Source organism: Hylobates moloch, unplaced genomic scaffold (assembly GCF_009828535.3).
Source record: "Hylobates moloch isolate HMO894 unplaced genomic scaffold, HMol_V3 SCAFFOLD_16, whole genome shotgun sequence".
NCBI lineage: Eukaryota > Metazoa > Chordata > Mammalia > Primates > Hylobatidae > Hylobates > Hylobates moloch.
The window spans coordinates 47933114-47948772 of NW_026652291.1; the positions used below are offsets into that span (position 1 = coordinate 47933114).

General features: G+C 40.1%; 1 protein-coding gene across 1 annotated transcript in view; it reads left to right on the forward strand.

Moving 5' to 3' along the window:
• The window catches only part of SLC35F4 (solute carrier family 35 member F4), a 310750-nt gene that overhangs the window by 246332 nt on the left and 48759 nt on the right, over positions 1-15659 (forward strand). The gene's annotated exons all lie outside the window — the stretch shown is intronic.

Genomic DNA, 15659 nt, shown 5'->3' on the forward strand with positions numbered 1-15659 from the left:
TATGTAAGAATCAAGCATTTGAGGAAATAAAGGAATACAAAAGGAATTGAATAAAATGTATGTTTTTCTACATAGGTGAATTGAGATCTTTATCAGCCTAATGGACATTCTAAATGAGCTGAGGTTGAGCCCAGTTCTAAAGAATAAAGGGGAAAACAGCAACATTGGGATGAAATTGTCAGTCCTTTTGACTCAGAGACATTGACTAACATTCAATCTTAAAGACTAAAACATTGAAGGCATTAAAAAAAAAAAGGAAGGAATTAAATTTCTCTTTTTTAAAAACACTATCATTCACTTGTTTAAACATCAGGTTTTATAAATCAATAACATTTTTATTTAATGTGGGAACAAGTTAGAATTTTACTGCAAGTGGCTTTATGAATATTGTATTCAAGAATGAGTAGTCAGATAGTTTCTGGTATATTATTTCTTGGGTTCATCTAAGACACTGCGATCATCTGATTTTTATGATGAATAATAATAAAACCAGTCAGCTCAAAAGCCCAGCATAGCTATGTGAATTTTTAGCTAAATAATGCTTCTTTTTAAAAATGTGGTTGAATTATTTAAAGAAAGTACAATTCCATAAGCAGTTAGCTAACAATGTTTTATTTAGACCTGGTCTGGGAAGGAATAAATGTCTTTGCTAGACAGCATATTAACCACTAGTGTTTGATACACAGATTAATGCTTGCAACGGGGACTGGTAGGTTAAGCATTCTTCCTCAATCTTGTTTCTCTACTCTAAATATATTTATCAAACCCATTTTTGAGACTACGAAGATAAATGCCGATCTGGGCTTTGTCCAAATGATCACAAAATATAAAATACTTGCATCCCAAATAATGGGACTTTATGTTATGTCCATCTTAAAACAAGTTACAGGATCTGAAGTCCTCCATTACTTATAGTTGACAAGGCTGAAAAAGTAAACACACTATTTAAATGTAAAATGTGAACTTTACATACAAAATCATATGTTGCTTTGCCCTTGGATGGACTTGGGAATTTCATTTATTGGAGTTACTATAGACCAGGAAAGAGAAGAAGTAGGAGCATTTGAGGGCCACAGTGCCACATTGTCTCTTCCCTTTAACCAGGAACTCACATACAGTAAATAAAACCTCAGATTTTCTGTAAAAAAAACTTTTCAAAAGGGAAAACTCTACACACCCCTTTAGAAATACCACTCTACTATCAGTCATTACCATTTTGAATTTCTTCTCTAAATTAGTTTTATGTTAACCAAACCATGTGCTGCCACACTTTGATGTTCTTGCCTGAGAACATATTTAGTATGAATATGATTGATTGTACCTCCATTTCCCAATCCACAAGTGAATACTTCATGTTTTTGATATTTTGAATGAGAGAATCTCTGAAGTTCCATCCAGCTCTAATAGTTCTTTATTTTATTTTATTATTATTATACTTTAAGTTTTAGGGAACATGTGCACAAGGTGCAGGTTTGTTACATATGTACACATGTGCCGTGTTGGTGTGCTGCACCCATTAACTCGTCGTTTAGCATTAGGCATATCTCCTAATGCTATCCTTCCTCCCTCCCCCCACCCCACAACAGTCCCCAGAGTGTGATGTTCCCCTTCCTGTACCCACGTGTTCTCATTGTTCAATTCCCACCTATGAGTGAGAACATGTGGTGTTTGGTTTTTTGTCCTTGCGATAGTTTACTGAGAATGATGTTTTCCAGTTTCATCCATGTCCCTACAAAGGACATGAACTCATCATTTTTTATGGCTTCATAGTATTCCATGGTGTATATGTGCCACATTTTCTTAATCCAGTCTATCGTTGTTGGACATTTGGGTTGGTTCCAAGTCTTCACTATTGTGAATAGTGCTGCAATAAACATACGTGTGCATGTGTCATTATAAAGCAGCATGATTTATAGTCCTTTGGGTATATACCCAGTAATGGGATGGCTGGGTCAAATGGTATTTCTAGTTCTAGATCCCTGAGGAATCGCCACACTGTCTTCCACAATGGTTGAACTAGTTTACAGTCCCACCAACAGTGTAAAAGTGTTCCTATTTCTCCACATCCTCTCCAGCACCTGTTTCCTGACTTTTTAATGATCGCCATTCTAACTGGTGTGAGATGGTATCTCATTGTGGTTTTGATTTGCATTTCTCTGATGGCCGGTGATGATGAGCATTTTTTCTAGTGTTTTTTGGCTGCATAAATGTCTTCTTTTGAGAAGTGTCTGTTCGTGTCCTTTGCCCACTTTTTGATGGGGTTGTTTGTTTTTTCTTGTAAATTTGGTTGATTTCGTTGTAGATTCTGGATATTAGCCCTTTGTCAGATGAGTAGGTTGCGAAAATTTTCTCCCATTTTGTAGGTTGCCTGTTCACTCTGATGGTAGTTTTTTTTTGTTGTGCAGAAGCTCTTTAGTTTAATTAGATCCCATTTGTCAATTTTGGCTTTTGTTGCCATTGCTTTTGGTGTTTTAGACATGAAGTCATTGCCCATGCCTATGTCCTGAATGGTATTGCCTAGGTTTTCTTCTAGGGTTTTTAGGTTTTAGGTCTAACATGTGAGTCTTTAATCCATCTTGAATTAATTTTTGTATAAGGTGTAAGGAAGGGATCCAGTTTCAGCTTTCTACATATGGCTAGCCAGTTTTCCCAGCACCATTTATTAAATAGGGAATCCTTTCCCCATTGCTTGTTTTTGTCAGGTTTGTCAAAGATCAGATAGTTGTAGATATGCGGCATTATTTCTGAGGGCTCTGTTCTGTTCCATTGATCTATATCTCCGTTTTGGTACCAGTACCATGCTGTTTTGGTTACTGTAGCCTTGTAGTATAGTTTGAAGTCAGGTAGTGTGATGCCTCCAGCTTTGTTCTTTTGGCTTAGGATTGACTTGGCGATGCGGTCTCTTTTTTGGTTCCATATGAACTTTAGTTTTTTCCAATTCTGTGAAGAAAGTCATTGGTAGCTTGATGAGGATGGCATTGAATCTATAAATTACCTTGGGCAGTATGGCCATTTTCATGATATTGATTCTTCCAACCCATGAGCATGGAATGTTCTTCCATTTGTTTGTATCCTCTTTTATTTCATTGAGCAGTGGTTTGTAGTTCTCTTTGAAGAAGTCCTTCACGTCCCTTGCAAGTTGGATTCCTAGGTATTTTATTCTCTTTGAAGCAATTGTGAATGGGAGTTCACTCATGATTTGGCTCTCTGTTTGTCTGTTATTGGTGTATAAGAATGCTTGTGATTTTTGTACATTGATTTTGTATCCTGAGACTTTGCTGAAGTTGCTTATCAGCTTAAGGAGATTTTGGGCTGAGATGATGGGGTTTTCTAGATATACGATCATGTCATCTGCAAATAGGGACAATTTGACTTCCTCTTTTCCTAATTGAATATCCTTTATTTCCTTCTCCTGCCTGATTGCTCTGGCCAGAACTTCCAGCACTATGTTGAATAGGAGTGGTGAGAGAGGGCATCCCTGTCTTGTGCCAATTTTCAAAGGGAATGCTTCCAGTTTTTGCCCATTCAGTATGATATTGGCTGTGGGTTTGTCATAGATAGCTCTTATTATTTTGAGATACGTCCCATCAATACCTAATTTATTGAGAGCTTTTAGCATGAAGCATTGTTGAATTTTGTCAAAGGCCTTTTCTGCATCTATTGAGATAGTCATGTAGTTTTGTCCTTGGTTCTGTTTATGTGCTGGATTACGTTTATTGATTTGTGTATGTTGAACCAATCTTGCATCCCAGGGATGAAGCTGACTTGAACATGGTGGATAAACCTTTTGATGTGCTGCTGGATTTGGTTTGCCAGTATTTTACTGAAGATTTTCACCTCAGTGTTCATCAGGAATATTGGCCAGAAATTTTCCTTTTTTGTTGTGTCTCCCCCAAGTTTTGCTGTCAGGATGATGCTGGCCTCATAAAATGAGTTAGGGAGGATTCCCTCTTTTTCTATTGTTTGGAATAGTTTCAGAAGGAATGGTACCAGCTCCTCTTTGTGCCTCTGGTAGAATTCAGCTGTGAATCCGCCTGGTCCTGGACTTTTTTTGGTTGGTAAGCTATTAATTACTGCCTCAATTTTAGAACTTGTTGTTGGTCTACTCAGGGATTCAACTTCTTCCTGGTTTAGTCTTGAGAGGGTGTATGTGTCCAGGAATTTATCCACTTCTTCTAGATTTTCTAGTTTATTTGTGTAGAGGTGTTTATAGTATTCTCTGATGTTAGTTTGTATTTCTGTGGGATCACTAGTGATATCCCCTTTATCATTTTTTATTGTGTCTGTTTGATTCTCCTCTCTTTTCTTCTTTATTAGTCTGGATAGTGGTCCATCAATTTTGTTGATCACTTCAAAAAAACCAGCTCCTGGATTCATTGATTTTTTGAAGGGATTTTTGTGTCTCTATCTCCTTCAGTTATGCTCTAATCTTAGTTATTTCTTGTCTTCTGCTAGCTTTTGCATTTGTTTACTCATGCTTCTCTAGTTCTTTTAATTGTGATGTTAGGCTGTCCAATTTAGATCTTTCCTGCTTTCTCTTGTGGGCATTTAGTGCTATAAATTTCTTACTACACACAGCTTTATGTGTGTCCCAGAGATTCTAGTACATTGTAACTTGTTCTCATTGGTTTCAAAGAACATCTTTGTTTCTGCCTTAATTTTGTTATTTACCCAGAAGTCATTCATGGCAGGTTGTTCAGTTTCCATGTAGTTGTGCGGTTTTGAGTTGCACTGTGGTCTGAGAGACTGCTATGATTTCCATTCTTTTGCATTCGCCGACGAGTGTTTTACTTCCAATTATGTGGTCAATTTTAGAATAAGTGCGATGTGGTGCTGAGAAGAATGTATATTCTGTTAATGTGGGGTGGAGAGTTCTGTAGATGTCAGTTAGGTCCGCTTGGTCCAGAGCTGAGTTCAAGTCCTGGATATCCTTGTTAATTTTGTCTCGTTGATCTGTCTAATGTTGACAGTGGGGTGTTAAAGTCTTCCACTATTATTGTGTGGGAGTCTAAGTCTCTTTTTAGGTCTGTAAGAACTTGCTTTATGAATCTGGATGCTTCTGTATTGGGCACATATATATTTAGGATATTTAGCTCTTCTTGTTGCATTGATCCCTTTACCATTATGTAATGCCCTTCTTTGTCTTTTTTGATCTTTGTTGGTTTAAAATCTGGGTTTTTTCAGAGAATAGGATTGCAACCCCAGCTTTTTTTGCTTTCCATTTGGTTGTTAAATATTCTTGCATCCCTTATTTTTGAGCCTATGTGTGATTTGCAAGTGAAATGGGCCTCCTGAATACAGCACACTGATGGGTCTTGACTCTTTATCCAATTTGCCAGTCTGTGTCTTTTTATTGGGGCATTCAGTCCATTTACATTTAAGGTTAATATTGTTATGTGTGAATTTGATCCTGTCATATGATGTTAGCTGGTCATTTTGCCTGTTAGTTGATGCAGTTTCTTCATAGTGTCGATAGTCTTTACAATTTGGTGTTTTTTTCCAGTGGCTGGTACCGGTTGTTCCTTTCCATGTTTAGTGCTTCCTTCAGGAGTTCTTGTAAGGCAGGCCTGGTGGTGACAAAATCTCTCAGCATTTGCTTGTCTGTAAAGTATTTTATTTCTCTTTTGCTTATGAAGCTTAGTTTGGCTGGATATGAAATTCTGGGTTGAAAGTTCTTCTCTTTAAGAATATTGAATATTGGCCCCCACCCTCTTCTGGCTTGTAGGGTTTCTGCCGAGGGATTCACTGTTAGTCTGATGGGCTTCCCTTTGTGTGTAACCCGACCTTTCTCTCTGGCTGCCCTTAACATTTTTTCCTTCATTTCAACCTTAGTGAATCTGACAATTATGTCTTGGGTTTGCTCTTCTCAAGGAGTATCTTTATGGTGTTCTCTGTATTTCCTGAATTTGAATGTTGGCCTGCCTTGCTAGGTTGGGGAAGTTCTCCTGGATAATATCCTGAAGAGTGTTTTCCAACTAGATTCCATTCTCCCCATCACTTTCAGGTACACCAATCAAACATAGATTTGGTCTTTTCACATAGTCCCATATTTCTTGGAGGCTTTTTTCATTTCTTTTCATTCTTTTTTCACTAATCTTGTCTTCTTGCTTTATTTCATTGAGTTGATCTTCAATCTCTGATATTCATTCTTCTGCTTGATCGATTCGGCTGTTGATACTTTATATGCTTCATGAAATTCTCATGCTGTGTTTTTCAGCTTCATCAGGTTGTATGTGTTCTTCTCCAAACTGGTTATTCTAGTTAGCAATTTGTCTAACTTTCTTTCAAGGTTCTTAGCTTCCTTGCATTGGGTTAGAACATGCTCCTTTAGCTCGGAGGAGTTTTGTTATTACCCACCTTCTGAAGCCTACTTACTTCTGTCCATTGTCAAACTCATTCTACGTCCAGTTTTTTTTCCCTTGCTGGTGAGGAGTTGTGATCCTTTGGAGAAGAAGAGGCATTCTGGTTTTTAGAATTTTTAGCCTTTTTGCGCTGGTTTCTCCCCATCTTCATGGATTTATCTACTTTGGTCTCTGATGTTGGTGACCTTGGCATGGGGTCTCTGAGTGGATGTCGTTTTTGTTGATGTTGATGCTATTGCTTTCTTTTTGTTAGTTTTCCCTCTAACAGTCAGGCCCCTCTGCTGCAGGTCTGCTGGAATTTGTTGGAGGTCCACTCCAGACCTTGTTTGCCTGGGTATCACCAGCAGAGGCTGCAGAACAGAAAAGATTGCTGCCTGTTCCTTTCTCTAGAAGTTTTGTCCCAGAGGGGCACCCGCCAGATGCCAGCCAGAGTGCTCCTGTATGAGGTGTCTGTCAGCCCCCACTGGGAGGTATCTTCCAGTCAGGATACACGGGGTCCGGGACCCACTTGAGGAGGCAGTCTGACCCTTAGCAGAGCTCAAATGCTGTGCTGGGAGATCCGCTGCTGTCTTCAGAGCCATCAGGTAGGGACGTTTAAGTGTGCTGAAGCTGAACCCACAGCCGCCCCTTTCCCTAGGTTCTCTGTCCCAGGGAGATGGGGGTTTTATCTTTAAGTCCCTGACTGGAGCTGCTGCCTTTTTTTCAGTGATGCCCTGCCCAGAGAGGAGGAATCTAGAGAGGCAGTGTGGCCACAGCAGACTTGCTGAGCTGCAGTGGGCTCCACCCAGTTCAAACTTCCCAGCAGCTTTGTTTACACTGTGAGGGTAAAACCACCTACTCAAGCCTCAGCAATGGTGGATGCCCCTCACCCCACCAAGCTCAAGCATCCCAGGTCCACCTCAGACTGCTGTGCTGGCAGCAAGAATTTCAAGCCAGTGGATCTTAGCTTGCTGGGCTCTATGGGGGTGGGACCTGCCAAGGCAGACCATTTGGCTCCCTGGCTTCAGCCCCCTTTCCAGGGCAGTAGTGAGTAGTTCTGTCTCACTGGCATTGCAGGTGCCCCTGGGGTATGAATAAAAAACTCCTGCAGCTAACTTGGTGTCTGCCCAAGTGGCCGCCCAGTTTTCTGCTTGAAATCCAGGGCCCTGGTGGTGTAGGCACTGGAGGGAATCTCCTTGTCTGTGGGTTGTGAAGACGATGGGAAAAGCGCAGTATCTGGGCGAGAGTGCACCGTTCCTCACGGTACAGTTCCTCCCAGCTTCCCTTGGGTAGGGGAGGGAACTCCCCCGACCCCTTCTGCTTCCTGGGTGAGGCAACGCCCCACCCTGCTTCTGCTCACCCTCCGTGGGCTGCACCCACTGTCTAACCAGTCCCAGGGAGATGAACCGGGTACCTCAGTTGGAAATGCAGAAATCACCTGCCTTCTGCGTCAATCTCGCTGGGAGCTGCAGACCAGTGCTATTCCTATTTGGCCATCTTGCCAGTAAGCTGCCATGATGACTGGATTCTTTATGTCAAATATACATACAAGGTCTTTTCACATTTTATTTTAAAATCATGTGATCAATTTGTTTTACTCATATACTAATAATACATCCTAAATATCAGATAGAAACACTTAGGGCTAGTTTTAAGATGTTCTCTTGGATCCCACTTGATATGATTTTATTACTGAAATGTAAAAAGACAATAACTCTCATCATAAGACATCATCGTTACTTAACCCAAGAACAAACTGACTCTACTAGATTTAGATGGCATCTTTAAAGTCCATTCTGTTGCCTACATATCAGGTCAAAGTTTATTTTCTTCTTTGAATGACAGAAGCAATTAATTTTTGAAAAACAAAACTAGAAACTAAACTATTATGACCTGTAAATGGCATTCAGTATGTCACAGTTTCCCTATTAATTGCTTGGCTAACTCCTCCTCTGGGTTCCTGCTTAGATATCACTTTCCTAGGAAAGCTTGCTTGAGCCCCCAGCCTGGTTAAATGCCTCTGCCATGGCTCATACAGGCCCACTCTACCCCTCCTAGCACACTGCTTATCCATACTATTGCAATTGCCAACTTTCTGGTCTGTATTTCCCTAAAGTCTTTAAACCCTGTGAGGTGAGGGTCATCATTATTCACAGCTATTTTATGAGCACCTAAGATAGTGCCTAGCACATGCAGGGTATTGAGTAAATGTTTATTGGGTGAGTGAATATACAACTGCATATAATTATATAAAGGTATCTCTGATTAGGAAGCTCTGTCATTTTTTTTTCTTTTTAAGAATAAGTACAGTTAAGCCAGGCGTGGTGGCTCACACTTGTAATCCCAGCACTTTGGGAGGCTGAGGCAGGTGGATCACGAGGTCAGGAGATTGAGACCATCCTGGCTAACGTGGTGAAACCCCGTCTCCACTAAAAATATAAAAAATTAGCCGTGGTGGCGGGTGCCTGTAGTCCCAGCTACTCGGGAGGCTGAGGCAGGAGAATGGCGTGAACCTGGGAGGCGGAGGTTGCAGTGAGCCGAGATCACACCACTGTACTCCAGCCTGAGTGACAGAGTGAGACTCTGTCTCAAAAAAAGAAAAAAAAATAAAAATAAGAACAGTTAAGCTGAGCTCAGATTTCCAATATGGGGTTTCCCTATGAATGGGAAAGAGTCTAATCTATAAATCATCATCCAAAAGCTAAGGCTCAAATTATCTGACTTAACATTCACGCTGTTTTTGCAAAACAGAAAACCACATTTTCATAATGTATAATGCAGTGTCTGTGGCTCTGATTGAGAGGAAGGGGGACTTGAGAAAGGGGATGGGGCGAGGAAGAAGAGGGGCTAAGGTTTAGTCAGCTATAGCCAGGAGAAGAGTGGAGGAGGCTGACCCACAGTGTCAAGGGATGAACAAAAGGGAACTTAGTCCTTATTTAAGATGAAAGTGGGGCTGTGGTTGAGAGGTAAGGGACCCCTCAAACTATATGGGCAAGGAGAGGCAGGGAAGCAAGGATGCTCCAAAGCAAAAAGTAAAGGGAATAGACAGAAAAAGAGTGGAATTCAAAGTAAACAGGCAGTGATGGAGACAGTAAACAGTAAAGAGGTGGAGCCTGGAGAAAATCTCAAATGCGCTGGGAAGACACAACCAGCCCACCCAATTCATCCGCTTCCCTATAAGGCTGGTCTTCAGGAGATATTTAACTTTGTCAATCTTTTTAGGGAATTCTCAGTGTTTTTCACTGAGGGGGCAAGAATCCTCCTGTGCTTTTTACTAGGGGGCATGTAAATCACAAAGTTCAAACATTCACACCTTTGATTGTAACCCAAGGGAGCAGTTAATCATCACAATTTAATATATAAACCTTGTAGCACATTTGACATCAAACTAGCCAATGTGCAAGGGTCAATTTCCCCTTCATAATTCTATAAAATTATACCCTTACTACCACACTGAGGTGGTATATGTTATGAGAATTCTGTTGGTTGATATTCTCTAAGTGGATCAAGAAAAATACTATTAAAATAAGAGAATAGGTATGAAGTTTCAAGTTTGAGAAGCTGAAAAAGTTCTGGAGATAGATGTTGGTAATGGTTGAACAACCATACGAATGTACTTAATTCAACTGGACTTTACACTTAAAAGAGTTAAAATGATAAATTTTATGTTATGTACAGTTTGCCACCATAAAAACATGAGAATAGCAATAAGAGCTTGATATAAAGAAATGGTAGTTATTTTCCAATTTTAAATGTAGAAAATCAAGAGACACATGACAAAAGAAATATCTAGGGTCAGGTGCTCAGTTAGTAGTGGTTAAACCAGCTACTGAGCCCTAGGAATCCTAATATTTGGTACAAGGTTCTTTTCAGGCAAAGCTCCAGATCTAACCTTCTATCCCATCTATATGCACAGCTGAGGTTCTAAAAGCCTCATAATATTGTTTTGTACAGAGACTCAATTTCACATTGTGTGCCATGGATTTTAAAAACTATATCCTTTGGTAAAAGCCAGTACATAAGTTTAATTTATCACATAACCTACTGAAATTTCTCTTAAAAATACACTCCTTAAAGCAGTAGTTAACAATGAAGATTATGAGCAGTATTTTTTTTTTCAAAGAAAATGTCAGAAAAGCTCCAAATCTAACCCTCTATCCCATCTATATGCAGAACTGAGGTTCTAAAGACCTCATAATATTGTTTTGTAAAGATGATCAATTTTACATTGTGTGCCATGATTTTTAAAACTATGTCCTTTGGTAAAAGCCAGTACATAAGTTTAATTTATCACATAACCTACTGAAATTTCTCTTGGAAAATACACTCCTTAAAGCAGCAGTTAACAATGAAGAAATGAAGTGAGCAGTTAAAAAAAAAAAAAGAAAGGAAAATGTTTGTTTCTTGTTCTTTCAGGGATTCTCACTTAGATCTTTTGCTCCAGGGAAGGTTCCAAATGCATTGATATTTCCTGGAAATGTCTTGCCCTGTGCCTAGGAATAATTCTGAGAAACCCTTTCTTAGTGAAATGTTCTCAATTGTCATGGCGATGCTTAGGAAAGACACATTTTAAAGGAGGTGAGAGTGAAGAATCATATTGGTTTCACAAAGTTTAGGATTTTAACTTGTACCTAGCTGGAAAGAGAGCCCTACCTGGTATTAAGTCACAAGGTCCTCATAAAATTTTGAAAGTTTAGACTGAAATTTTCATAGAATTTCTGGTCCTACTTTCTTATTTGATGGATGAGAACACTCAAATCTCAAAAGCTTACGTGAAATTTTCATAGAATTTCTGGTCCCACTGTCTTATTTTATGGATGAGAACACTCAAATCTAAAAAGTTTAAGTGACATCCCAAGGTCACCCAGCTTTCTCCCTACATGGTGTCTTACAAACCCCTCATATGCACTTGTTTAGAACAGGAACCAAGCTCTCTTCATGGCTAATCTACCACCCAGAAGTCATTATGGGGAGCTGTCTGGTTTGAAATCCCATACCCACCACTCCCTGTTGCCCCACCAGAGAGAGATCTAGAGCTCATCTGCCATTTCCCTTTACTGTGACAGCTGGACAATCATTAAAAACAGTTGCCTGTGTTCCTATTTCTCCACATCCTCTCCAGCACCTGTTGTTTCCTGACTTTTTAATGATGGCCATTCTAACTGGTGTGAGATGGTATCTCATTGTGGTTTTAATTTGCATTTCTCTGATGGCCAGTGATGATGAGCATTTTTGCATGTGTTTTTTGGCTGCATAAATGTCTTCTTTTGAGAAGTGTCTGTTCATGTCCTTCGCCCACTTTTTGATTGATAGGGTTGTTTGTTTTTTTCTTGTAAATTTGAGTTCACTGTAGATTCTGGACTTTTACACTGTTGGTGGGACTGTAAACTAGTTCAACCATTGTGGAAGTCAGTGTGGCGATTCCTCAGGGATCTAGAACTAGAAATGCCATTTGACCCAGCCATCCCATTACTGGGTATATACCCAAAGGACTATAAATCATGCTGCTATAAAGACACATGCACACGTATGTTTATTGCGGCACTATTCACAATAGCAAAGACTTGGAACCAACCCAAATGTCCAACAACAATAGACTGGATTAAGAAAATGTGGCACATATACACCATGGAATACTATGCAGCCATAAAAAATGATGAGTTCATGTCCTTTGTAGAGACATGGATGAAACTGGAAATCATCATTCTCAGTAAACTATCGCAAGGACAAAAAACAAAACACCGCATGTTCTCACTCATAGGTAGGAATTGAACAATGAGAACACATGGACACAGGAAGGGGAACATCACACACCGGGGACTGTTGTGGGATGGGGGGAGGGGGGAGGGGGGAGGGATAGCATTAGGAGATATACCTAACGCTAAATGACGAGTTAATGGGTGCAGCACACCAACATGGCACATGTATACATATGTAACAAACCTGCACATTGTGCACATGTACCCTAAAACTTAAAGTACAATAAAAAAAAAAAAACAGTTGCCTGAGGGAGAATGGTCACATGCACACATACCTCCTTTTAAGTCTTTTTACTTCCAACTATTTTTCAACTTGTTCTTAGTTATTATTAAAAATTCTGTCATTTGTTCATCCTTTTTGTCTGTTTCTTATTCTTTGAGAAATAACAGCTTTACTCATGAAACCTCACCATGTATCAGCTTAAAGAACTATTTGTCATTGTTGATAACGAAAGATTGATGCTAATGGATTACCTGTACCGAAGAAGTCTGTTCTAGGATTTAAGGGAAATTAAACAGAATAAATATCCAGGGCACCAACACTGAGAGTTTTTGGAAATACACAGAAATTTCCCTGAAGATCCCCTCCAGTAATTACCAACAACTTTTTCTTCCTCCTTAAATTAAATCTGCTTTTCCTCAACCACTAATTCTCAAAATAAATATGAAACCATTTTTATTCAATATTTTCTTGTTTTACTTAATGACTGATTTTATTTTATCTGTTTCCCCACTGCAAATGTACAGTATTTTAGCAATAATGGGATGTTAGTACCAATCTGCAGCCAGACCACAGTTTATAACTTTGTTTATGTGGGGAAATGCATTTAGATCTGGAAAAACTCCAGTTTATAAGTCAGAAACTGCCTGTGGTACATGCTCTGAGTTTAAGTAAAATTCAGTCAGTAAATATTTTTTGAGAGCCTTCTAGGTGAAAAGGCACCAGTCCAGGGGTTGTAATATTCTGCAAATAAAATACATAATAACACAAACATACATTACATCATCTACTCCTTACAACGGCTTTACTAGGTAGATGTTACTTTCCTCCTTGCCAATAAAGAAACTGAGGCTTGGAGAGGAAAGGTAACTTGCTCAAGAGCACAATCCTAGTGGGAGGCAGAGCTGTCTTTCTCTTCCAGGTCACCTGACTCCCAAGTCTGGGCTCTTTCAGCTGTGCTGTGGTGCAATAATTATGCTCTAATGAGCCTATGCAGGAAGTCAAGCTGTATTTTCAGAAGTCTTTGGAAGCTATGTATCAGAAGCTTCTGGGAAAAATAGCAATTTGTGCTGAATCTCAGGTCGAAAAATGTTTGCTTGGACTATTGCTGCCTTAGAAATACCTCTTAGAGAATGCTATCCCAAGTTACTAAGAAACTGAAAAGCCTATCGTTGGAACAACTGGGACTCCAGGAGGATAGGGTGACTGACCTTTTTGACTGTGAGTGACCCATTGTTAGGGGAGGGCAGGAGACATAGGAGCACAGACTGCCATCTCCTCAGGGGAGTGTATGACAGGCTCTCCTTTTGCCATCAGTAAGACTTCTCCTTTATCAATAACAAATCTCAGATATTTCACTTTGATCTAAACACCTGATGGAGTCAGACACACAATAAATTATATAAATGCTCTAGTAAGATTTGCTTAAAAGTCTTGAGAGCTAAATCTATTCCATGCACCTGCTAATCAGACCAACTCAGCATGTTTATTAATGGTCTCCATCCAGAAGGAGGAAACTCAGACAGCTTCCCAAGATAGTAAGCAGTTGTTCTCAACTCTCCCGTAAGACAGAGAAGCAGGGACTCCAAAACAACCCAGCCCCTGCTGCCCAGATCTTAAATATGATAGCTCCTTAGAGTTAATGGCATGCAGTGCTCATGAAAGACCTAAAAGTTACCATCTGTACAGTCTCCATCCCATGCTCACGTCTCAAAGATGCAAATGTGAGGCAGCTCTTGATGCATCTGGAGTTTATTGACTTTCCTGCTAATTACCCAATTTCTCAAGTATTTGTTGAATATTTAGTGTGTGCCCAACATTCTTTCATGGAGGCATAAGAGATTCAAAATTGGTCCTTGTCCTTAATTATGGTATTGCTACTCTTGTTCATTTATTCATTTAGTCACTTAAATATTTCTTGAGCATGCATAGTTGGAGATGATAAGACATATGCACATTAAAGTTATTGAACACAGTAGAGCATAATTAGATGTTATCTTTAGTTTCTCCCCAAGGGTCAGTGAGCTCAACAAATGCTTATGAAAAGCTACTAGTGCCAATACTGGAGATACAGAAATAGCTAAGACAGAGCCCTGACTATTAAGAAGCTCACAGCCAGGAAGAAAAATAAACCAGAAATTACAGTAGAATATGGTGTAGTTAGGTTAAGTGCAGTGTGCACAGAGGAGGGAAAATGGCCAAGGAATGCCCCTATGGGTAAGTGACACTTGAACTGCGTCTTGAAGCTTGAATATGAGTTCATAGAATGTTGGCCCAACTGCTGGGTGGGGAGAAGCGGTCATCAACCAGGCTAGAGAAAAAGGCAGGCATGAGACTTGAGACTTGCTTGTAATAGCCTGGGAAGTTACAGCTCCCTCCTCTCTGACTGCCCCACTAATGCCAGCTCTTTCCCCAAACTTTTTTTTTCAGAGATGAGATCTCGCTCTGTTGTCCAGGCTGGAGGGCAGTGGCACAATCATAGCTTACTGCAGCCTCCAACTCCTGGGCTCAAGTGATCTTCCTGCCTTAGTCTCCAAAGTTACTGGGGTTATAGGTGTGAACCACTGCATCTGGCCTCAAACTTTGATCTCTGCCTCCTCTACTCAGTGGTAGTAACTCAGACTCCAGCTTTCTGCACCACAGTGAGGACATTGTCACTGTGTCACTTGATATTGTCTCAAGGAAAAGCTGGAGATTATGAGGCTGACCTTGTAAGATCTTAGGGACTGCACTGTTGCACTGCACAGTGACCAACATCTGAGCTCAGTTGCCTCATATGCTTTGTCCAGTTGTATTTTGTTTACAGTGGGAGGGAGGCCAAGCTACTTCATCTAGCTGGAACTCTCCCACGTATCTTGACTAACTTCACTCGACTTTGATGTTATTTACCTTTCAGTTTCTCAAACCCCTGCCTCCATTCCTCTTCCTTCCACCTCCTTCACCTCTTCTCTACTGAAACTACTTTCATTAATCACCTGGGAGGTCCTTATTGCCATAGCCAATGGGCGTTTCTTTCACTTTCAATCTCCTTGTCTTGTTGGCAGTCGTGGAAGTGATTAAACGGTAACTTTTTTTTTTTTTTTAACTCTTCTCTTAGATTCTCTCAGCTCTATGACTCTGCTTTTGCCTTTGACGACTGTACCATATTGTTTGCTGGCCTCAATTCTTCCACCCCTTGATAACAGCATTTCCCAGGACTGTTCCCCGGGGTGTTCATCCTGGACCTGCTGGGCATCTTCTCTATACTCACAGCTTTAGAGAGTTTATTTCTTACCCTGCCTTCCATTTTCTCTTACATGGGAATACACCCAACTTCGTATGACCAATCCTGTCTTCTTC